This window comes from Chiloscyllium plagiosum, unplaced genomic scaffold, assembly GCF_037043375.1.
Source record: "Chiloscyllium plagiosum isolate Xiang-an unplaced genomic scaffold, Cpla_swu_hap1 HiC_scaffold_6, whole genome shotgun sequence".
In the NCBI taxonomy this organism is placed as follows: domain Eukaryota; kingdom Metazoa; phylum Chordata; class Chondrichthyes; order Orectolobiformes; family Hemiscylliidae; genus Chiloscyllium; species Chiloscyllium plagiosum.
The window spans coordinates 7,125,477-7,150,704 of record NW_028270144.1 but is presented as its reverse complement, the minus strand read 5'-3'; the positions used below and the strand labels follow the sequence as shown (position 1 = coordinate 7,150,704).

General features: G+C 41.3%; 1 pseudogene; it reads left to right on the top strand.

Annotated features, from left to right (window-relative positions):
- The first annotated feature begins 22,082 nt into the window (after nucleotides 1–22,082).
- LOC122551199 (small nucleolar RNA U3) lies at nucleotides 22,083–22,213 on the top strand (annotated as a pseudogene).
- Nucleotides 22,214–25,228: the final 3,015 nt, after the last annotated feature.

Genomic DNA, 25,228 nt, shown 5'->3' with positions numbered 1-25,228 from the left:
CTCTATGTCCCTAATAATAAAGCCTAGGAGACTCTATCCTTTATTAAATGCTCTCTCCACCTGTTTTGCACCCTCAATAATCTGTACACTTGTACACCCAAGTTCCTGTGCTGCTGCACTCCCTTTAGAATTATATTCCTTATTCTATTCATTTTGTCCATGTTCTCCTTACCAAAATTCATCCTCTCATATTTCGTTCCATTGAACTTTACCTGTCTCCTATCCATCTACTCTAGCAAGTTGTCTATGTCTTTTTGAAGTTTCACACTGTTCTTCTCCAAAGTTTTTTTTAAAGTTTTGTCTCAACCGCAAGCTTTGAAATTGCCAAGTCACACCAAGATCCAGATCATTAATATGTTTCTGACTCCTGGAAACTTTATTGGAAACACACCCAGTGTATGTGATGGGATTCTGCCCCAACCAAGAACCAGTCCAGTTCCATTTAAAGGTCTGCAGAATATCAGTACCCCCCACACAAGCTGATCATGCATTCCAAAAGCAACAATCTCCAGATCCTGGAAACTTTGTTACAAACATTCCACTAACTCAAAAAAGCCCCTTGATCTCTGTTTCCTATCACTCAGCCAATATTATATCCAGCTTTCAAAATATAGAATGCTATTTAGGACTGTTTTGGTACTGTGGCAGGATTGGAAACATGACTGGAGTTCTGGAAAGAGTGAGAGTGCATTTTTAGAAGTTATTGGATCTTCAGTCTAGATTCTCATTTAAATAATTGATTGGCACTGTGGAAGATGAGTGTTACGTGTATTCATTAGACACTGACTTAACCAAGTTATTTTCTATTATGACTAAATAAAAGCCATTTTATCAAAGCAGACTGCAGCTGTATGTTCTTGATGCAACTTTGCCCCCTGTCAAACCATCCAGTTCTATGCTGCTTTACATTAGAATGATTGCTATCATCGATTCCTGTTTCAAAATTTTAATAGAAATTGTTTCTGAGGACAGGTCACAGGACCTGATTTATCTTCACAGGTGCTGCCAGACTTGCTGAGCTTTTCTGTTTTGTTCCTATATTTTGTTTTATGCTTTATTTAAGAGATTACTGCAGTATATGGCAAATGGTTTTTGCAGAAAGTCAAAACTAATTAGCAGGAAAAGACCAACTTGTTGATCAAGGCTAGTTCACGATCATTATGCTGAAGTATCCCAATCAGACACTTTCTCCTTCCTTTATCCACATTTACAACTCTAGTCCTGCCCCACACCCCACCAAATACCTTGGCAGCTATGTAATCTCCTCAGAAAGTGGAATACAGAATATAACATTAGTGAAGAAAGAAAAAGGAGTCTAGAACATTCAACTTCCCCTTTATACCTCCAACTCCCTCGACCTCCCACCTCATTCCTGAATGACTCCAGGAGATCACAGGATATTTTTATTGGAAACACACCCAGTGTATGTGATGGGATTCTGCCACAACCAAGAACCAGTCCAGTTCCATTTAAAGGTCTGCAGAATATCAGTACCCCCCCACACAAGCTGATCATGCATTCCAAAAGCAACAATCTCCAGATCATGGCAATAAATAACAGTGCAAAATATTACACACTATCATATCTCATATAGGCAATGAACAGAAGGAGCAATAGAAATTGTTCCAGATATAACAACATGAGCTGGATTTCTTCACAAAAGACCAGTAATTATTGCAAAATGTTACATTAAATTTATCTTTGCAAAATAAGTTGAATGCCAATTTTAAAGCAAACCATAGTCTGAATGGGATCTTACAACGTAGATCATAGGTAAATATTCCAAACTAATGACAGAAGGAATTTCAGCTCAGAAAAAGTGTTAAAAGCAATTTCTATCACAAGTTTGAAACAGGAAAAGATGATGGCAATCATTCTAATGTAAAGCAGCATAGAACTGGATGGTTTGACAGGGGGGCAAAGTTGCATCAAGAACATGCAGCTGCAGTCTGCTTTGATAAAATGGTTGAAGGTGACAGGAGTAGAAAAGCATGAAATAGAAATTGAAAGAGACAAAAAAAACAGCTGAAAAATTTAGATAGGTATATAAATAGACATGGATAAATGTGGCGATTAAAGCGTGACCAACAACTCAGCTGTGAGTGAATGCTGCCACTCTGTGCTGCAATTCTACATATGAATTGTTACTACCTGTCAAAGGAAGGTATTATGCAACTAAACAGCTGTCACCATGGGATGGGGATACTTAACAAGGAAGGGCCTGCAAGACAACAACAACATTTTGCATTTATATAATGCTTTTAATGAGACAAAGCATTCCAAGTGCGTCACATGAACGCAAATATTTTTAATAAACTGATTTTAAGCAAAAATAGGAAGAGGCTATGAGGGCAAAACCCCGTTTGAACAAAGATTTTAAAGGACATTCAAAGGAGGAGATGTGGAAGATGAAGGGATTTCATAGAATCACAGAATCCCTACAATGTGGAAGCAGGCTATTCAGCCCGTTGAGTTCACACTGACCCTCTGAAGAGTATCCCTTCCACATCCATGCCTATAACCTATCTCTGTAACCCTCATCCACAAAGCCTGCACATTCCTGGACACTATGGGCAATTTAGTAAGGGTAATCCACCAAAGCCTGCACATTCCTGGACACTATGGGTAATTTAGTAAGGGTAATCCACCAAAGCCTGCACATTCCTGGACACTATGGGTAATTTAGTAAGGGTAATCCACCAAAGCCTGCACATTCCTGGACACTATGGGTAATTTAGTAAGGGTAATCCACCAAAGCCTGCGCATCTTTAGACATTGGGGGACCAAATTCCAGACCTATATTGTTACTCATTCACAGGATGTGAACTTTGCTGGGCAGGCCAGTACCTATTGGCCAGAAGACAGCTGAGAATCAACCACATTGCTGGAATGTGAGTCTGGAATTACAGTAAGGATGGCAGATTCTTCCCCAAAAGGGGACTTTTGTGAACCAGATTTTTTTTTCCTGACAATGTTTTCATGGTCATCAGTGGACTCTGAATTGACAATGCTTATTGAATTCAAGTTTCACCATGTGCAGGGTGGGACATGAAATCTGGGTGCATCGGACATTACCAGGGTCAGTCCAGTAATAATATCATGAGGCCATCACTTAGACTCGAGACTGCTAAAGTTACGGCAACAAATGATGTGGTGAAGCAAGTCCAGGATGGTCAAAATGCCAACATTGGAAAACAATACAAAGATTGGAGAATTCTTGGTTTCTGTTCATGTGACCTTCCCAGTGAATTGGCAGGTAGCAAATGTAAATGGGTTAGGGTGAACTGACATCCTTATCTTGCTGGAATAGTCCCAATCTTTCATTAAAGTCACAGTGTCCAAACAGTGCCTTTAGAGTCATTGAAATATCTCAGTTTTCACCCTTTTCTTCTTTGTTAAATATAGACTAGGCCGCGGGGGAGGTGGGGGGGGGGGGGGGGGTGGAGGTGGAGGTCAGTGTGAAATTTCATCATTCCTCCTCTAAACATCCATCGCACTGAATTGAATGCAGTAGACCTTTTTTTTTTGCTTAACTACTCCCTTAACATTTTCATGGGAGTTGCCACTACCTTTTTGACACTGATGGCTTGATAATGACTGATGCTTTCTACGTGGTCTACAGAGTAAAGTTGTCATCCGTACAGAACATATTCTGGTCATCACATGACCTCCTACCTTTAACTGCCTCTCCCTATACTCCAGCCATTAACTAGCCACCATCTCAATTACTATAGAGCCTCACCTTCTCATGGCTTTTCAATCTGTTGCAACATTTAAAAGGCATTTGGATGGATATACATGAATGGGAAGGGTTTGGAGGGATATGGATGTTGGAAGGTGGGACGAGATTGGGTTGGGATATCTGGTCGGCATGGGCAGGTTGGATTGAAGGGTTTGTTTCCATACTGTACATCTCTATGACTCTATGAGTCTATGGCAGGAGTGCAAAATAGAACATCTGGCCACCAGAAACATGAAAATTGAAGAAAGAGTTAATGAAAAACTGATGTTTAGTTAACCTGACATTAGTTGTCAGGAAAATGTTAGTATTAAGGCTTTGGCAGCACCACACTTAGAAAACCATTATGGGCGGCACAGTGGCACAGGTGGTTAGCACTGCTGCCTCACAGCGCCAGAGACCCAGGTTCAATTCCCATCTGAGGCGACTCTCTGTGTGGAGTTTGCACATTCTCCCCGTGTCTGCGTGGGTTTCCTCCGGGTGCTCCGGTTTCCTCCTACAGTCCACAAATGTGCAGGTTAGGCGAATTGGCCATGCTAAATTGCCCATAGTATTAGGTGAAGAGGTAAATGTAGGGGAATGGGTCTGGGTGGGCTGCGCTTCGGCAGGTCAGTGTGGACTTTTTGGGCCGAAGGACCTATTTCCACACTGTAAGTAACCTAATCTAGAGTGAACGCAGATTAATGAAAGAAAAATTGTGTTTGACAAATTTATAAAGAATTTTGTGTATGTAATGTAGAGAATAAATAAAAGAGAGCCAGTAGATGGAAGGTACTTGGATTTTCAAAAGTCTTTCAATGAAACACCATATAAAATATTGTGACAGAGTTAAGGGTTTTCAGGTAACATATTAATGTGAATAGGGAATTGCTTAAAGGATAGAACCAGACTATAGAAAGTAAAATACAGTTTTCTGGATGGGCGTTATTCTTAGTGGAATGCGGCAAGATTACGGATGGGGCTTCAGCGATTTAAATTCTAAGTTAATGACTTAATGAAGCGACTGACCATAATGTATCCATGTCAACTGATGATATAAAGCTGCACTGAAAAGTCAACAATGAAGAGAACTCATCAGTTGGCAATATTTTCCCAGTCCCACAGAAATGCACTTCAAAGCAGGACTGCAAACAAAATTAAGAAGTCATACACCGGTCATCTCCAACAGATCAGTGATGGTACTAACTGTGGGTTCTGTCCAGTACCAGCTACCCACCCAGCAATGGTGGTCATGTGGGTACTTAATTCTACCCATTTGGGGAGGTAGAGAGAAAATAGAGAACTCGCCATTGGTAATCTCTCACTGTCAAGTCTAATTGGCCACCAAGGGAATTCCGTGTCACTGCTCATGTGGGTCCTTATGAGGTTGATGAGCCTGATCCAAGAAACACATTTCCAACCACACATTGGGCAGGAGTTTCTGGGAGATGGAATTGGGTCTTTTGGGAGCTTTGGTTCCAGCTCTCTGGTTGCTTTTCCATACTTGTTCTTATTGCCAGGTGTTCTTAAAGAATGGTGTCCCTTCACAGGATCTTCCTTCAAATTGCTTTTTTTCTATATGAGAGTCTCCCACATGTTGCTTTTAATGTTGCATTTCTTGAGGGAAGCCAGTAGATTGTCTTTAAATTGCTTATTTAGTCCTCCTCTCATTGTAGTGCCTTCTTGAGCTGACTGAAGAAGATCTGTTTTGGTCATCAGAACTCAGGAATGATGACGTTAAACTAGAGAATAACGTCGGTGTGATGACAGTCCACACTGTCTCTTTTCTTGAAGATGGTTATGGCGATGGAATCCCTGAGATTAGCCAGGATTTCCTATTTGTCCCAGATATTCAGCAACCATTGATGGAGATGGAGGGTAAGCTCTGCTCCTTCAAGCTTGGAAATCTTTGCTCGATTCCCGACTAATCCCTGCAGCTTTACCATTCTTCATGCATCTAACAAAGACTTCAAATTCTGCCAGAGGAAGGTAAGAGCTCAAGGTCATCTTTGATTAGGAGTTGGGATTTCCTCAAACATGTCCTCATTGACATTTATTTCACAGTTTAGGAGATTTTTGAAATGAAGGCTGATGTTTTCTCCATCTCCCAAAAGGATTCATCTTTATACCAATTTGATGCCAAGGGCAGTGGGTCTGTATATTGCCTTGCAGGCATTGAACAAACTATAGGTTTTATGCTTGTCAGCAAGGAGTTTCAGCTTGTTAGCTTTCTCAATCCACCTTTGGTTCTTGATTTCTCTAATTCTTCTTTGTAACTCTGTCACTGTTGTTTGATGAGTTCTCCTCTCTGCCTCACTGCTGATGTTGTTTTGCCAGGTACAAAGAGCTTTCCTCCTCTTGTCAATGAGGTCTTGGGTGAAGTGGTCATTCTTATTGAACCAGTCTTGGTGTTTCCTGGTCTTGTAGCCAATGGTTTCTTTTCAGCATGAGATGATGGCTGTCTTCAGTTCTTTCTAGATTTCCTCCACTCCATTAAAATGAACTCTTTGGAGATTTTTGGTGAAGTCATTGTTAGAGATTTACTCATCTGCTTGGCTCTTGAAGCAGGGAATAATAAGTTGTTTAGCCTGACATCTGTACTGGGGAAAACATTAGAGTCCATTCTGGATATAGGTTTGCTCGCTGAGCTGAAAGGTTCACTTCATCACCCTACTTGGTAACATCTTCAGTGAGCCTCCAGGCGAAGCACTGCTGATGGTCCCTGCTTTCTATTTATATGTTTGGGTTTCTTTGGGCTGGTGATGTCATTTCCTGTGGTGATGTAATTCCCTAGTTTTTTTCTCAGGGGGTGGTAGATTCGGTCCAGCTTGATGAGTTTGTTGATAGAGTTCCAGTTGGAATGCCATGCTTCTAGGAATTCTTGTGCGTGTCTCTGTTTGGCTTATCCTAGGATGGATGTGTTGTCCCAGTCGAGGTTGTGTCCTTCCTTATCTGTATGTAAGGATACTAGTGAGAGAGGATCATGTCATTTTGTAGCTAGTTGATGTTCATGTATCCTGGTGGCTAGTTTTCTGCCTGTTTGTTCAATGTAGTCTTTGTTACAGTCCTTGTACAGTATTTTGTAAATGGCATTAGTTTTGCTTGTTGTCTTTCAAGCTCATTACCTGTTGTTTTAGTGTGTTGGTGTGTTTGTAGGCCACCGTGATGCCAAGGGGTTTGTGTAGTCTGGCAGTCATTTCCGAGATGTCTTTGATGTAGGGGAGAGTGGCTACAGTTACTGGACGTGTTTTGTCTGCATGGAACTAAATGTGTAGAGATTGGATTAAGTATACAACCTGCAGACAACTATTAGAATGTTTATAAATGACGCCTGTTATTAAACAAATTGTAACGTGGTTATAAATAGCCGTAACTCAAGGAGGCAGATCAAATTAGAAGATTACACAAAATTTATGAGATTATAGAGAAAAGAAATAAGATTAAACTAAAGATGCAGAATATTAAGCCAATCAACATAAAGGAGGATGAGTGTATCAGCATTAATATATGGCTACACATTGAACTAACATTTGGAAGCAAGACATAAAATATTTGAGAATATGAAAGACAATTAATTTACTATTAAATTTGCAAAATGAAAATAGACTACAAAACAGTATTGCAGCAAGAATATTTACAAATTACTAACAAAAATGATTATGCTGAAATCTCAAGAGGCTGAACTCAGTAACTATTGAAATGAAAAACAGGCTGCAACCAGACTTAAAAGCTGGGAGCAGAATTTATTAAAGTGACAAGTTAAGAACAGAGAAGCAAAATTAAAGCAAACATCTTAAGACAAGAGAAATCATATAGACAAGCGCCTGCAGCAGGAGTCTCTTCCAGACAGGAACGTTTAGAAGTCAAGCAGGTGAGTTGAATGAAATTATTTCAAATGTAATTGTTCAGTGTTCAAAAAGTCTGCAGAAAGCTTTAGTAAAAATCAACTCTGAAATTGTGCATTTACTCTGCAATTACGTTTGCCCAATTAAACACTGATTTTTTTATATCTATTTAACTTTTACAAGGAAAATTGTGTTTTCATCTGATAACTACAGCTCTCTCCAAACCATTGGTTCTGTCTCCATCTTTCTCATTTCATATGAATACATTAGAGATTTGACTTTATGCCAGGCATGCAATTTAGCTCAGAAGAAACACTGATCAGAGAACGGCGTGCCTCTGATTTTATTCTTATTAACTATAATAACTGGAAAATTGTTGCTTCGACTGGCATGCCTGATTCAATGTCAGCATGACTCAGAATATGCAACTTATTTGCTTATACTGATGTACTGTTCGACATCTGCTTCATCATTATGTGTCAGCTTAGACATGTTATTCCACCTCTGGAGGAGGATTCACAACTGAATCTGTTAATCTTTAAAAGGATGTAGTTTACAACTAGGCTTACTGGGCACCAGTTAGCAGCAGGAATCTTGCATCAGTTCATTCAATGAAATCCATGGACATTAAAATGAACTGAAATTCTCCCCACCATTGGCCCAGTTAATATGAATCAGCTATAAATCTAGAACAGTTCTGATCTGTGTGACTCTGTACCGCAGAGCATAATATATTGTTCTATAAAATGCACAGTGTGGAAACAGAATAATCAGTCTATTTCAGTGTTTATTTGGTGTCCACAAGCTTCCTTCACTCACCATGCCACTGCCCCCATTGTTCCACACATTGTCCCCTCATTCACACACTTTATCAAACCTTATCAACAAATCTTTTTGTTCATTTTCTGTGTTCAGCTTGCCGACATGCAACCATTTTATTTGCCTCAGCAACTACTCCCTTTGGTAAAAGTATCACTTTTTAAACATTCTCTTGGCGATTGGTCCTCCTGAATTACCTCTTATTAATTAGGAATCGGTTTATATTTATGGTCCCTGATTGTCATCCATCCTGCAACCAGAAACATTTTCTCTTTATTGATTGGATTAAACACTTCTACTAGAAAAAAACTCGCATCTTTTATGATCGCATGATATTGCATAACACAGTGAATCCAATGAGATGCTTTAGAAATGTTGCCACTGTTATTATGTAGAAAGCATGATGGCTAATTTACACATTCTTGGGATTTGTGCATCTGCCTCATTTAGACTCTTATTTAAAAATGTTCCTTTTTTCCCCATATTTATATGGGGAAACTGCTGCACCTCACACTTAACTAACTTGAAATTTATTTGTTAGTTACAAGCCTATTTTGCAAATTTATTGATACTTTCTTGTATTTTGTCACAGCCCGTCTTAGTGTAAACTATGCCCCCAACTTCATCAGCAAAATTCAAAAGGTTTATTCAAATAGTGACCAATTGCAGACATCATCGTGGTACTGTTCATTTCACCCTTTGTTGATCCCAATTGCAACACCAGACACCTCCTCACTTTAAACTCTTTTGTAGTGAGATTGCTATCCATTCTGACACTTTCCTTTGACTGCATCCATTATACAATACAACTCAATTCAAAACAGTCCCTTTGGCCCACCAAGCCTGTGACAATTCTAATCCCTGTTTCGATGCTTATGTTTTGACCTTAGTTTGGGAATGTTAAGCACTGCCTTATCAAAGGCCTTTTGAAAATTAAAAGGCTATATTTTGATTTAAACCAATGCAAAGCCTCATGGTATCATAATTTACTGATTGTGATAAACGTGTCCTCAAAATCACATTTCCATTAATTTATGAAAAACAGTTTTCCTATTAATTTAAGAATAGATTTCAGATTATGTTTTTTTAAATACTAAGTTGCCTTATTTATATTACGAAAACAGTAATTATTACTTAATTTACTGATGTCATATTAAGTGCATTCAAAGAGGTCAAATTGCTCATTTACAGATTAGAACCTTAAGTTCTGTTGTCTGTCTCCATCACTAAATGCATTCATTTAAGTATGTACTCAGGTTCAAGTTAAGAAAAGTCTGTTATCATTTATTTGCAACAATACTGTGGTGAATTAGATTAAATGTAGCACTTATAAATTACACAGTATCATGAAGAACAAGTGAAATTTTTCAGTAGTTTTTCTTTTAACTTTTCTTGTATCTTAAATACTTACAATGTGCAGGCTGGAAATTTAATTGACTTATTTTTAGAGGCACAAAATTCATGATTCATGATGTGATTGCCGACTGAGATGGAGAACTCTGGCATTCTCATTTAATTTGCATAATACACTGTCTGGCCAAGCAAGTCCACTACTGTCCAAGCTGCCTGCACCATCTGCACATTGTGGGAGTGGGTTAGAGACCATATTAGCAGCTAACCATGTTGTGCAGCTAATCTGCTTTTCCTAAAAGGAAGCTGCCCTTTTAAAAAAAAGGATCCAATCTAAAATATTGCAATGCAAATTCTTCCAAAGTAAAAGCTCGATCAAATGGTTATTTCGTTTCTCGGAACTAGATTAATTTAGGATGTTTTGGAAGTCTGGTCAGCATAGACGAGTTGGATCGAAGGGTTTGTTTAGTGCTGTACAACTCTATGACTTGTGCATGCAGTGCTGAAGGATCATATACACTTCAATCTAGTCATCTCTAGCTCTTCCAAACTCCAATGGAAACAAGCGCAGTCTGTCCAATGTTTCTTCAAAGGACAGAATCCTCATTCCAGGCATCAATCTAGTAAACCTCTTCTGAGCTGCCTCCATCACATTTTGTTCATCCTTAAATAAAGAGGCCAAAAATGTATGTAGCATTTGAGATATTATCTTATCCAAGCCTTATATAAGGTTAGTATTCCATTAGCTTTCTCAATTATTCATCCAAGCATACAAACTTCATGCACTTAGACTATCCTACACCTTGCAATTTTGCAGCTGTTGTCCATTCAAGTCATATTCTGCTTTTATATTAGAATATACAACATAGAACATTGAACAGTACAACACAGTACAGGTCCTTTGGCCCTCGATGTTGTGCTGACATTTTATCCTACTCAAAGATCAAACTAACCTACATATTCTTCATTTTACTATCATCCATGTGCCTATCCAAGAGTCGCTTAACTGTCCCTATTGTACCTAGCTCTACTACCACTGCTGGCAGTGCATTCGACACACCCACCACACTCTGTGTAAAGAACCCTCCTCTGCCATCTCCCCTAAACCTTTCTCCAATCACTTTAAAATTATGCCCCTTCAGATAACCATTTCCACCCTGGGAAAAAGTCTCTGGCTACCACTCTATCTATGCCTTTCATCATCTTGTACATCTCTATCAAGTCACCTCTCATCCTTCTTCACTCCTTCAACCTTTCTTCATAAGACATGCTCTCAAGTCCAGGCAGCATCCTATGAAATCTCCTGTGCACTGTCTCTAAATCTTCCACATCCTTCCTATAATGAGGCAACCAGAACTGAACACAGTATTCCAAGTGTGGTTTAACCAAGGGCTCTGTAGAATTGCAGCATAACCTCATGCCTCTTAAACTGATTCCTTCTGCTAATGAAAGCCAGCATAGCATATACCTTCTTAACAACCCTATCAACTTGAGTGGCAACTTTAAGGGATCTATAGAGTGGACTCCAAGATCCCTCTGTTCCTCCACACCACCAAGAATCCTCCTTTTAACCCTGTATTCTGCATTCAAATTCAACCTTCCAAAGTAAGTCACTTCACACTTTTCCAGGTTGAACTCCATCTGCCAATTCTCAGCCCGATTCTACATCCTGTCAATGTCCTGTTGCAACCTACAACAGCCCTCCACACTATCCACAACTCCACCAACCTTTGTGTCATTGATAAAATTACTAACCCACACTTTCATTTCCTCATCCAAGTTATTTATAAAATTCACAAAGAGCAGAGATCCCAGAACAGATCCCTGTGGAATATCACTGATCACTGAGCTCCAGGCTAAATGCTTTCCATCTACTACCACCCTCTGTCTTTTCAGGGCCAGCCAATTCTGTATCCAGACAGCCAATTTTCCCTGTATCCCATGCCTCTGAATGAGCCTACCATGGGGAACTTCATCAAACGCCTTGCAAGAATCCATTACACCAAATCTACTGCTTTACCTTCATCAATGTGTTTTGTCACATCCTCAAAGAATACAATAAGTTTTGTGAGACATGACCTGCCCCTCAGAAAGCCATGCTGACTATCTCTAATCAAAGTGTACTTATCTGAACAATAATAAATCCTGTCACTCAGAATCCTCTCCAACAATTTGTCCACCACTGATGTAAGACTGACAGATCTATTATTCCCAGAGTTATCCCTATTCCCTTTCTTGAACAAGGGAGTAACATTTGCCACCCTCCAATCATCTGGTGCTATTCCAGAGGACAGTGAGGATGCAAAGATCATTGACAAAGGCACAGCAATCTCTTCCCTTGGTTCTTGTAGTAACCTTGGTTATATCCCATCTGGCCCAGAGATTTACCTATCCTCATGTTTTTCAAATTTTCCAGCATATCCTCCTTATTAACATCAACCTGTTTGAGTGTATTGGCCTGTTTCGTGGAGTCCTCACAAATGACAAGGCAACTCTCACTGTGAATACTGAAGCAAAGTATTCATTAGGGATCTCCTCTACCTCCTCTAAATCCAGACACAAGTTCCCTCAACTATCCCTGATCGGCCCTACCGTCACTCTGGCCAGCCTCTTGTTCCTCACGTAAGTGTAGATTGCCTTGGGGTTTTCCTTTATCCTACCGGCAAAGTTTTATCATGCCCCCTTCTAGGTCTCCTAAGTCCTTTCTTCTGTTCCTTCCTGGCTACCTTGCAACCATCTAGAGCCCCATCTGATCCTTGTTTCCTCAACTTTATGTAAGCTTCCTTCCTCCTCTTGACTAGATGTTCCATATCTTTTGTCATCCAAGGTCCCTTCCCCCAATCATCCCTTCCTTACTTCAGTGGACAAACCTATCCAGCGCTCACAGCAAGTGCTCCCTGAACAATCTCTACATTTCTGTTGTTCATTTCCCTGAGAATATCTATTCCCAATTAATGCTTCACAGTTCCTGCCTAATAGCATTGTAATCCCCCTTCCCCCAATTAAATATTTTCCCATTCCATCTGCTCTTATCTTACTCCATATAGTAAAGGTCAGGGACTTGTGATCATGATCGCCTAAATGCTCTCCCACCGAGAGATGTGACGCCTGAGCTGGTTTGTCACCAAGCAACAAATTCAATATGGCCTCCCCTGTAGTCGGCCTATCTACATATTGAGTCAGGAACCCTTCCTGTACACACTTAACAAAATCTGCTCCATCCAAACTATTTGCATAAAGGAGGTTCCAATCAATATTAGGGAAGTTGAAGTCCCTGATAACAAAAACCCTATTTCTTCTGCACCTTTCCAAAATTTGTCTCCCAATCAGCTCCTCCATGTCTCTGTTGCTATTGGGGGATGCATAGAAAACTCCCAATAGAATGACTACTCCTTTCCTGTTTCTGACTTCCACCCATAATGACTCCATAGACAAACCCTCCTCGATGACCTCCCTTTCTGCAGCTGTGATACTATCCCTACCTCTTATTCCATTGCAATATCTAAACTCCAGAACATCCAACAACCACTCCTGCCATTGTGATGTTCGCAACATCTTAGCTCCAAGTATTGATCCATGCTCTAAGTTCCATCACCCTTATTCACTTCTTGAATTAAACCAGACACACCTCAACCCATCACACTGACTGAAACTTTCCCCTATCAACTATCTATTCTTCCTCACAGACTCTCTGCATGCTGTAGCTGCCTGTTCATCAGATAACTGTCTCTGATCCGTAGCTCCAGTTCCCGTCCCCCTGCCGAACGTCTTCCAGGCTCTCCCATGCCCTCCACCTCCTCCATGACTTTCAGTTTCGCTCGCCCTCAATGCCTCAACTTCAGCATTGACATCCAGTCCTTGTACACATCCATCCACCATGACAAAAGCCTCCAAGCCTTGCATTTCTTCCTCTCTTGCTAACCGAACCAGTACCCTTTCACTGACATTCTCATTTGAATGACTGAACTGGTCCTCACCCTCAATAATTTCTCCTTCGAATCTTCCCATTTCCTTCAGACCAAAGGAGTAGCCATGGGCACCCACATGGGTCCCAGCTAAGCCTGCCTCTTCATCGAGTACGTGGAACAGTCCATCTTCCGCTGTTACACTGGCACCCATTCCCCATCTTCTCCTCCACTACATTGATAACTGTATCGGCACCACCTCATGCTCCCACAAGGAGGTTGAACAGTTCATCAACTTCACAAACACCTTCCACCCTGACTTCAAGTTCACCTGGACTTTCATGAACACCTCCCTCCCCTTCCTGGACCTCTCCATCTCTAGTGACTGATTCACCACGGACATCTACTTCAAACCCACCAACTCCCACAGCTACCTGGACTACACCTCCTCCCACAACCCATCCTGTAAAAACATTATCCCTTACTCCCAATACCTCTGCCTCCACCACATCTGTTCCCAGGAGGCCCAATTCCACTCCAGAACATCCCCGAAGGCCTCCTACTTTAAGCGCCGCAATTTCCCCTCCTGTATGGTCAATGATGCCCTCCAGCGCATATCCTCCACTTCCTGCACCCCTGCCCTTGTACCCCACCCCTCCAAACACAACAAGGACAGAACTCTCCTGGTCCTCACCTTCCATTCCAACACCCTCTAGATACAATGCATCATCCTCCGCCATTTCCACCACTTGCAGTCAGACCACACCACCAGAGATATATTTTCCTGACCACCCCTATCTGCATTCTGCAAGTATCATTCCCTCCGCAATTCCCTTGTTAGGTCCATGCACCCCACAAACCCATCCTGCATCCTTGGCGCCTTCCCCATCCACTGCAAGAGGTGTAAATCGTGCACCTACACCTTCCACTCCACCTCCATCCAAGGCCACAAAGGATCTTCCACATCCGGCAGAGATTTTCCTGCACATCCAAATATCTCATCCACTGTTTCCGTTGCTCTCGATGTGGTTTCCTCTACATTGGGGAGACAGAACACCAACTTGAAGAACGTTTCAGAGAACATCTCCAGGACACATGCACTAAACAACACCACCATCCTGCGGCTGACCACTTCAACTCCCCCTCACTCTCCACTAAGGACATGCAAGTACTGGGCCTCCCCCACTGCCAAATTCGAGCCACCCGACGTCTGGATGGACATCTCATCTTCCACCTTGGAACCCTCCATCCACGTAGGATCAATGTCGATTTCACCAGTTTCCTAAATTCCGCTCATCTCCCCCCCCCACCTTATCCAAGATCCAACCCTCCAACTCGGCATCACCCTCTTGAACTGTCAAATCTGTCCATCTTCCTTCCCATCTATCCAATCCACTCTCTGCTCCGACCTATCACCATCACCCTCCCTACCTTCATCTACCTATCACATTCCCAGCTGCCTTTCCCCCCAGCCTCAACACCCTCCCATTTATCTCTCAGCCCCCTTTGGCACACGCCCACCCCGATGAAGAGAATATGCTTTAAACGTCAACTCTCCTGCTCCTTGGATGCTGCCTGACTAGCTGTGCTTTTCCAGCACCACATGTTTTGACTGTAATGGTATTACAATTGAGTAAAGGTAACTGCAAAGGCATGCGGGAGAATCTGGCTTGAGTTGATTGGAAGGGAAGCCGAGCAGGGAAGATGGTGGAGCATCAATGGCAGGAGTTTATAGGTATAAGCTGGGCGGCATAGCAGAAATTCATCCCAAAGACAAAGAAACATACTGAAAGAAGGATAGCGCATCCATGCATGATAAGGGAAATCAGGGACTGCAAAAAACCTTCATTATAGGCCTGGGAAGTCTTTAAAAACCAGCAGAGAATAACTATAAAAGCAATAAGGGGGGAGAAGTTGAAAAGAGAGGGTAAGCTAACTAATAATAAAGAAGAAGATTGTAAGAGTTTCTTTTTTAGTTATATAAAAGGAAAGCGAGAGGCAAGAGTAGACAATAGACCACTGGGAAAAGTGCTGGAGAAGCAGTATTAGGAAACAAAGGAATGGCTGAGGAACTGAATAGGTATTTTGCATCAGTTTTCATGGTGGAAGACACCAGTAACATATCAGAACTTGAAAAGAGTCGGGGGCAGAGGTAAGTGCAATGGCCTTCGTGAAGGAAAAGGTGCTGGGTAAGCTGAAAGGTCTGAAGATGGATAAATTACCTGGACCAGATGGACTGCATCAGAGTTTTTAAGAAGGTAGCTGAGGAGATTGGGGATGCATTGGTGGTGATTTTCAGGAATAATTGGAGTCAGGGAGAGACTCAGAGAACTGGAAAATTAATAATGTAACACCCCTGTTTAAGGAGGGCGAGAGGCAGAAGACAGGAAACAATAGGCCAGTTAGCCTGAACTTGGTTGTTTCTAGGATTTTAGAGTCTGTTATTAAGGATAAGATTGTGAAGTACTTGGAAGTGCATGATTAATAGGGCTGAGTCAGCCCAGTATTGTCAAGGGGAGGTCACACCTGACAAACCTGTTAGAATTCTTTGAGGAGGCAACAAACAGGTTAGACAAAGGAGAGCCAGTGGACATGATCTATTTGGATTTCCAGAAGGCCTTTGACAAGATACTGCATATGAGGCTGCTAAATGAAATAAGAGCCCATGGTGTCAGGGGAAAAGTACTGGCCTGGATAGAAGATTGGCTGAACAATAGAAACAGAAGAGTGGGAGTAAAAGGGGTGTTTATCAAGATGGCAGCCAGTGATTAGTGGGTTTCTGCAGAGGTCCATGTTGACACCACAACTATTCACGTTATACATTAATAGCCTGAAAGAAGGAGTTGAGGACATTATTGCTAAGTTTGCAGATGACACAAATTTGGTGGAGGGACATATAGTGTTGAGGAAGCAGGGAGGCTGCGGATGGACTTAGATAGGCCAGGAGAGTGGGCAAAGAAACTGCAGAAATGCAGAGAAGTGTGAGGTTATTCACTTTATTACAAATAATCGAGGCATAGATTATTTACAAGATGGGAAAAGGCTTCAGAAACCTGATGCCCAAAGGGATTTAAGAGTTCGAATTCAGAATTATTTTAAGGTTAACATATAGGTTCAGTTGGCATTTAGGAAGGCAAATGGAATGTTTCAACAGCAGGAACGTAGAGCTGAGGCTGTATAAGGCTCTGACCACATTTAGAATATTGTGAGCAGTAATGGCTCTGTATCTAAGGAAGGATGTGCTGGCATTGGAGTGGGTCCAGAGGAGGTTCAGATTAGATTCCCTACAGTGTGGAAACAGGCCATTTGGCCCAACTAGTCCACATTGACCCTCCGAACAGTAACCCACCCAGACCAATTCCCCCTATTTGCTCCTGACTAATGTACCTAACGTTATGGGCAATTTATCATGGCCAATTCATCTAATCTGCACGTTTTTGGATTGTGGGAGGATACCGGGGACATCTTGCGAACTCCACACAGTTGCCCGAGGCTGGAATCAAACCCGGGTTCCTGGCGCTGTGAGGCGGCAGTGCTAACCACTGAGCCACCATGTTGTCCATTTAGTTTAATAGAATGATCCTGGGAATGAGGATTGTCACATGAGGAGCAGTGAGGACTCTGGCTCTGTACTTAATGAGGTTTAAGAAGGATGAGGGGAAGATCTGATTGAAACTGACAGAATATTGAGAGGCCTGGCTTGAGTGATGTGGAGAAGATGTTTCCACTAGGAGGAGAGACTAGGACCTGAGAGCATAGCCTCAGGGGGAAGAGACAACTCTTTACAACTCAGATTCCTCAGCCAGAGGGTGGTGAATCTGAGGAACTCATGTCCACAGAAGGCCATGGAGGCCAAGTCATTGAGTGTATTTAAAACAGATACAGATAAGTTGTTGACTACTAAGATGATCAAGTTAAGGAGAGTAGGCAGGAGAATGGGGTCGAGAAACATATCAGCTGTGATTGAATGGTGGAGCAGCCTCAATGGGCCGAATGGTCTAATTATGTTCCTATGTCTCATGGTCTCATGGTCTTAGCTCGCCTCATTTATAAATTTTCATATCGACCTGTTCAGAGATAGTATTAGTCACATCTGGAGCAGGTGGGACTTCAACCATGACCTTCTGGCTCAGAGAGATAGATACTACCACTGCATCACAACATCCCTCTTGCTTCCCTTGTCTAAGTCATTGGTATAATTGTTTTAAAAAGTGAGACCTGACAGAACCCTATGGGGCTCCACTTTCCATATTTAACCAAATAGAAAAAAATACTAATTTATGGACGTGCTTTGTGTCCTGCCAGCCAGCCAATGTTGTTTCAATGCTCATTAGTTATCCTCATAGACATACAAGATGATCAGAGGATAGGGTAGACAGTGAAAGTCTTTTTCCTAGGATGGTGACATAAGCTTGTACAAGGGGCATAACTACAAACTGAAGGGTGATAGATTTAAGACAGATGTCAGAGGCAGGTTCTTTACCCAGAGGGTGGTAAGGGCATGGAATGCCCTGCCTGCCAATGTAGTTAACTCAGCCACATTAGGGAGATTTAAACAATCCTTGGATAAGCACATGGATGATTATGGGATAATGTAGGGGGATGAGCTGAGAATAGTTCACAGGTCGGCGCAACATCGAGGGCTGAAGGGCCTGTTTTGCGCTGTATTGTTCTATGTTCAATGTTCTATAATCACCTACTTTGTGCTATAACTGTACATAGAGCCTACTGATGTAGAATCTCTTAGTCCGCTGTTTCCCATTTATCCACTGAACTTTACTCCTTCAATGAATTCCAGTAAATTAGTTAAACACTATTTCTCTTTCTTAAAACCACTTTGACATTTCTTGATTGCCTTGATCTTTTCCAGGTGCCAATTATAACCTCCTGAATGATTGATTTTAAAACCTTCACCTCAACAGATGTCAAAATTATCTGCCTATAATTTCTTGTTTGCTGTCTTCAGCTCTTCTTGAATAAAGGGATCACACTTATTCTTTCCAATCTGCCAGATTTCTATGAACTTTGGAAAATTAACACCAATGCATTTATTACTTTATTAGCCATCTCTTTTAAAAGCTGAGAATTAAGTCTGCCGAGACTTGGAACTTGAACAACCCTCAGTTCCAACAGTTTGCTTAGTACTGCTTTACCACTAATTTTAATTTTGTCAAATACTACATAAGGTATATTTATTCTTCTTTTTATCTCATTTTCTGTCTTTGATTACCTTTCTATGTATCTGCTTTTACCAGATAACTTCTGCTCTTTGATTGGTTCCAGAACATGCCACTCAAAGCAACAATCTTAAAATCATTCTGTGAATTCCTCAACAAGACTGTTATTACCAATCTGACATGTTATGTAGTTTATGTAGATTAACATCACCCATTATTATTGCTGTTCCTTTATCATAGATATTTAAAATTCTTTTATATTCTTCTTCCTACATTGTGGTTACTGTTCAGGTTTGTAGGTCACTCCGAGAGTGAGGTCTTTCCTTTGATATTCTTCACCTTCACACAAACCAATTCTACATCATTTCCTTCCCGAACCAAGGTGATCTCTCGCTGTTGCATCAATACTATTGTTGATTAGGAGTGTTATGTCTGCCCCTTCACCTTTTTGAATGTCATACATTCTTCAGCATTAGAACTTAATCCTTGTTATCCAGCAACTATCTCCATCATATGTGTCATATTTATTCACTTCAAGGTGTGCTATAATTTCCCTTACTTTGATATGAATGCTATGTGCAGTTACAGAGCCTTTAGCTTTAGTGTTTTTTCATCATTGTTGCATCTAGATTAGCAGAAGCATGCAGCCTTTTAGCAAAGTGCTTCAGTTAGACTTAAAAGCAAGTGCATCATCAATTGAATCAAACTGGTGTTTAAACAATCTTCACAAATCATTTTGCTCTGTTTGAAAGTTGGAACAGTTGCAACTGATTTAATTCAGATGAAAAGAAAAAAATATTGTGACTGAAGATGTCTAGTAAAGGCAGGTACAAAGACAGAAAGACAACCAAAGGCAGAAAATTAGAAAAAAAGGAACAGTAAGTATGAAGGATGAAAATAGTAGCATGGTAAAACAGTTATAAACATTGAATCATGTAAAGAATTTAATTATTTCCATATTTTCTGTGTATGTGCATGCAGGTAGCAATAGCCTCCACTTCAAACAAACAACCATGAACTAACTGTGAACTCAACTGGTAGAAAGTGTCCCTGGTTGAATGGCTTCAGAATGTCTTTTTTTGTGTTTTCAATTATTTGCTTTTGAGAGGCTTTAATAAGTCATTTTAAGCAAAGTAGCAGAAGCCTTTTGAGTTTTTATGCAGTGTATATAGCGAAAACTAGATAAATCATACTAATAATATAGGGCAACTATTCATACAACCATAGAGTCATAGAGATGTACAGCATGGAAGCAGACCCTTCGGTCCAACCCGTCCACACCGACCAGATATCCCAACCCAATCTAGTCCCACCTGCCAGCAACCAGCCCATATCCCTCCAAACCCCTCCCATTCACATGCCCATCCACATGCCCCTTAAATGTTGCAATTGTACCAGTCTCCTCCACTTCCTCTGGCAGCTCATTCCATATTTGTACCACCCTCTATGTGAAAAAGTTGCACCTTAGGTCTCTTTTATATCTTTCCACTCTCACCCTAAACCTATGCCCTCTAGTTCTGGACTCCCCCAACCCAAGGAAAAAGACTTTGTCTATTTACCCTATCCATGCCCCTCATGATTTTGTAAACGTCTGTAAGGTCACCCCTCAGCCTCCGATGCTCCAGGAAAAACAGCCCAGCCTCTCCCTATAGCTCAAATCCTCCAACCCTGGCAACATCCTTGTACATCTTTTCTGAACCCTTTCAAATTTCACAACCAAGTTGGGATTGAATGTGGTTCAATTGACTGAGTGGTCTAAACTAGCAACTCACTATTCAATATTTCGCATAGGATACTGCTGGCTCCAACAAAAACAAGAAAGAAACACTTGTAATTACAGATCGTTTTTCATGGCCTCATGATGTCCCAAAGTGCTTTTACACTAAATGAAGTATATATGAAATGCAGTCATTGTGGTAACATTGGGAATGTGACAGGTGACAGCCAATTTGCTTACAACAAAGTCTCACAAATACCATGCACTAATATTTGAATAATAAGCCTTTATAATTTTGATTGACGGGTAGATATCCTTTTATTTAACAACTTAAGGAGGGCACACAACCTCAAGGAGGTCAGGGAAAACATTTTCAAGACACTCTGAAGGCCTCATCGAGAAGGAGACCAATTGAGAGTTTCTGAGGTAAGGTTGCTGGACCCAAAACGTTAACTCTGATTGCTCTCCACAGAGGCTGCCAGACTTGCTGAGCTTTTCCAACAATTTCAGGGTTTTTTTGTATGACAAATTGACAGTGTTGCGTGAGTGGAACTTTCAGCAAGTTGATTTTTGACAGCACCTCATCCAACAATCCTCAATACTGTCAAGAAGTGACTGTATTAAACTCTGCTATAGAGCAATGAGAAGAAGGAATGTGAAAGGGATCATTGACATTGAAGCACCTCAGCTCTGATGCTGTCATTGCAAATTGCTTCATTTGAGTCAAAGCTGTTTCCTATTCTATTCTTTAGTTCCACTGCACACCATGAGCAGTGAGCTTTCACAAAAGTTCACACTGAAATGACAAATTTTGCAAGAACGTTGTTAAATGGTTCATGAATTTCACAAATTGTTTTCACATCTGCTGGTCACTATATTTCTGCTATAGCTGTCACCATGTCAGGCTTCAGGTGAATTCATTTCGCTGTCAGAACATTACCTATACACTTGACTTCTTGCATCCTCTTCAGTTTTAGGCTCATCTGGCAAACTCACTCATGCAGTTGCATTAGATTCTGATTGTGATGAGCAATAGCCTTTTCCATTGTATCTCCACAATCATAGGCTAGCAGAATCAGTCATTCTGGGAAGGTCACTGGTTATCTATCTCATGTAAGTCATGACACCCACACACATGAAAGCTATGAAAGCCAATGTATTCTCTTCTCTTGTATTAAACACTTTCTGTTCTTTTTCTTTCACATTAATAAAGATAACCCAGTTGTGGCTGAATCCTGTGGGCTGAACAGAGCAGGCCATCAAAGGAGAGATCACTGCCCTAACTGGAGAACTGCTTTGCAGATTTGATAATAGGAAAGCAGGACAGGAAATTTGGTCAAGACACAGATTTGTGAAAATCTACAGGTTGATTTTAACTCTGTTGGAGCTGAGAGCGAAAAACCTTGTTGTGTGTGTGATCATAAAAATACATGTTACACTCCAGCATTGGCAGTTGATAAGGGTGTTAGTGAGTACGCTCTTGGCAATGTCTTTGTTTATTCAAGAATAGCCTTGACACTGGGGCTTGGGGATTGCAGTTCACAATCCACAAGGAGGATTTGTTGTGTTCTCTTCCAGGCAGAAAGCAGGCTTTGAGTGTTGCCTTCAGCAGCTGCTCTTTACCATCGATGAGTGCTCCTTCCCTCTCATGTGGAGAGTTAGAGGAAGACAATGTAGTCCAAATTTGCATATGACAGTGAGTAAATTAGAAACTAATTAAATGGATAAAAACAGCTATTACCTCATATAGCACATTGTAATAACAAGACAGAGGTATTCAGTGAGACTTCGAAAAGCATTTGCTGCTGGAGTCTCTGAAGTTGCTCCAAAGATGCATTCGGGGATCTGTTGATAGACCCAGCTCATGAAACTTTGAAGCAACTAGAAAACAGTGAGATCTGCAGATGCTGGAGATCAGAATTGAGAGTGTGTTGTTGGAAAAGCACAACAGGTCAGGCAGCATCTGAGGAGTAGGAAAATCAACATTTCAAGCTGGAGCTCTTCATCAGGAACTTGTGCCTTTGTAAGTATGCATTATTGCTTGGTTATTTAGGCAGCTTAGTTTTAGCGAGCAGCACCATGCTTTAGTGTAGCATTGACATTCGGGTCAGAGCCATTAGTTAAAACAACTTATCACTTTATACATTAAGGATCTGGATGAAGGAACTGAAGGCATTCTGCTTGGTTTGCACAAAGATAGGTGGAGTGGCAGGTAGTAATGAGGAGGTGGGTAGGCTGCAGAAAGACTTAGACAAGTGAGGAAAGTCAGCAAAGAAGTGGCAGATCAAATACAATGTGGGAAAGTGTGAGGTCATGCACTCTGGCAGGAAGAATAGAGGCATAGCCTATTTTCTAAATGGGGAGAAAATCCAAAAATGTGAAGTGCAAAGGGACTTGGCAATCCTAGTCCAGGTTTCTCTTCAGGTGAACTTGCAGGTTTAGTCAGTTATAAGGAAGGCAAACACAATGTTTTCATTCATCTCGGGAGGAGTAGAATATAAAAGCAGGGATGTACTTCAGAGGCTTTATAAGGCTCTGGTCAGACTACATTTCAAGTATTGAGAGCAATTTTGGGCCCCATATCTCCGAAAGGAAGCACTGGCCCTGGAGTGCGTCTAGAAAAGGTTCACAAGGATGATCCTGGGAATGAAAGGCTTCACATATGAGGAATGTTGGAGGACTCTGAGACTATGGAGTTTAGGGGGAAGCAGGGGGATCTGATTGAAACTTTCAGAATTCAGAATGGTCTGGACAGAGTGGACATCAAAGATGTTTCTATTGGCAGGAGAGACGAGGACCCTAGAGGACAGCCTTAGAGTAAAGGGAAGATTCTTTAGAATGGAGATGAGGTGAAACTTCTTTAGTGAGAGCGTGGTGAATCTGTGAAATTCATTGCCATAGAAGGCTGTGGAGGTCAGGTCATTGAATATATCTATATAAAACAGAGATAGATAAGCTCTAGATTTCCAAAGCGATCAAGCATTATGGGGAGAAATCAATCATGATTGAGTGACAGAGCAGACTCAATGGGCCAAATGGCCTCATTTCTGCTCCTATGTCTTATGGTCTTATGGTTTAACAAGGAGACCTTGAAATTTGACTAGCTCAGATTGAGGGTTTGATGCTGAAGGAGTGTCAGACCATAGTACGAATAGGTTTAGTTACAAAGTACCTGACAGGAATTTTACCTCTTCAGTAGGGTTATCCTGGAATAGGAATTTCCATGGTAGTTATCCCAAATGTGGATGATCCAGTAGCTGAACTGGAACAGTAGACAGAGGGATTCACTTGTCCATCTGTCAACTTGAATGGGAGTGTGAGATTAGTTTGCTGTGTTTGTAAGTGGCTATTGTTGGTTCAGTGTTAAAATATGTCTTTCAAATAAAAATTTTGGTAATTTGACTGAGCATTGGGGACATTGTGAAGTGAAAGGACACCAAAGGTTGCATTACTGATTGTGGCATCAAAACTGGATCAGTGACAATCAGAGGCAAACTCTTCACTGGTTGGGGTCATACTTGGCGTTTGTGAGGAAAGTGGTTGTTGTTGGAGGCCGGTCATCTCAGCTAGGGGCATCTTTGCAGGGAAAGCCCAAACATCTTCATTGCTTCAATGACCTACCATCCTGCATAAGGTTAGAAGTGAGGATGTTTACAAAATGTTCAGTACAATTCATGACTTCTGGGAAATTGAATCAGTGCATGTCCAAATTCAAAAAGACCTTAACAATACCCAGGTTTGTGTTGACAAGTGGCAAGTAACACTCACAGCGCCTAAGTGCCAGACAATGACCATCTCCAATAAGGGAGAATCTAACCATCGCTCTTGATAGCCAATGATATCACTGAAATCCCCATTGTCAACATAATGGGGTTACCACAAAGCAGAAACTGAACTGGACTAGCCATATAAATACTGTGGCCACAGAAGCAGATCAAATGCTTGGAAGCTTACAGTAAGTAGCTCACCTCCTTACTCCTAAAGCCGATCTATTCTTCTACCAGCTGCCGAATCAGGAGTGTGATGGAATACTCCCCATTGCCAGGATGAAAGACCAACAACAGTCAAGTAGCTATACACCAACCAGGACATTTCAGCTGACTTGATTGGCACCAAACCCTCAAACATTCACTCCCTCTCCCATGGAAGCTCAATAGCAGCATCTTCAATGTGCTCTGCAAAGAAATTATCAATGCTCATCAGTCAGCACATTCCAAGCACATGATCGCTGTCACCTAAAAGATATGGGCAGTAAGTTCAGGGGAATATCACCATCTGCAAGTTCTCCTTGAAGCACTCACCATCTTGACTTGGAAATATGGAACTGCTCTTTCACTGTGGCTGGGTCAAAATCCTGGCACTGTCTCCCTAAAGGCTTTGTGGGTCTACCTACACCAAGTGGGATGCAGTGGTTCAAGAAGGCAGCTTACTGCCACCTTCAAGTGAACCAAGGGATAGGAATTAATGCTGGCCCAGCCAGCTTTGCCCACATCACATGAATGAATTAAAAACAAATCCAAACATGTGTGCAAGTGTAAGAAGTCTTCCAATAGTGTGAAATGAATGTATGTTATATTGTGGTTTTAGGGTGCATGGAAGTACAGAAGTATGGCCAGTCTCAGTTAATGTTAAAAAAATAAAGGTGTAGACATATTGTGTGGAAATTTAAAGCTTTCTTTCATTTGGGCGAAAGAAGT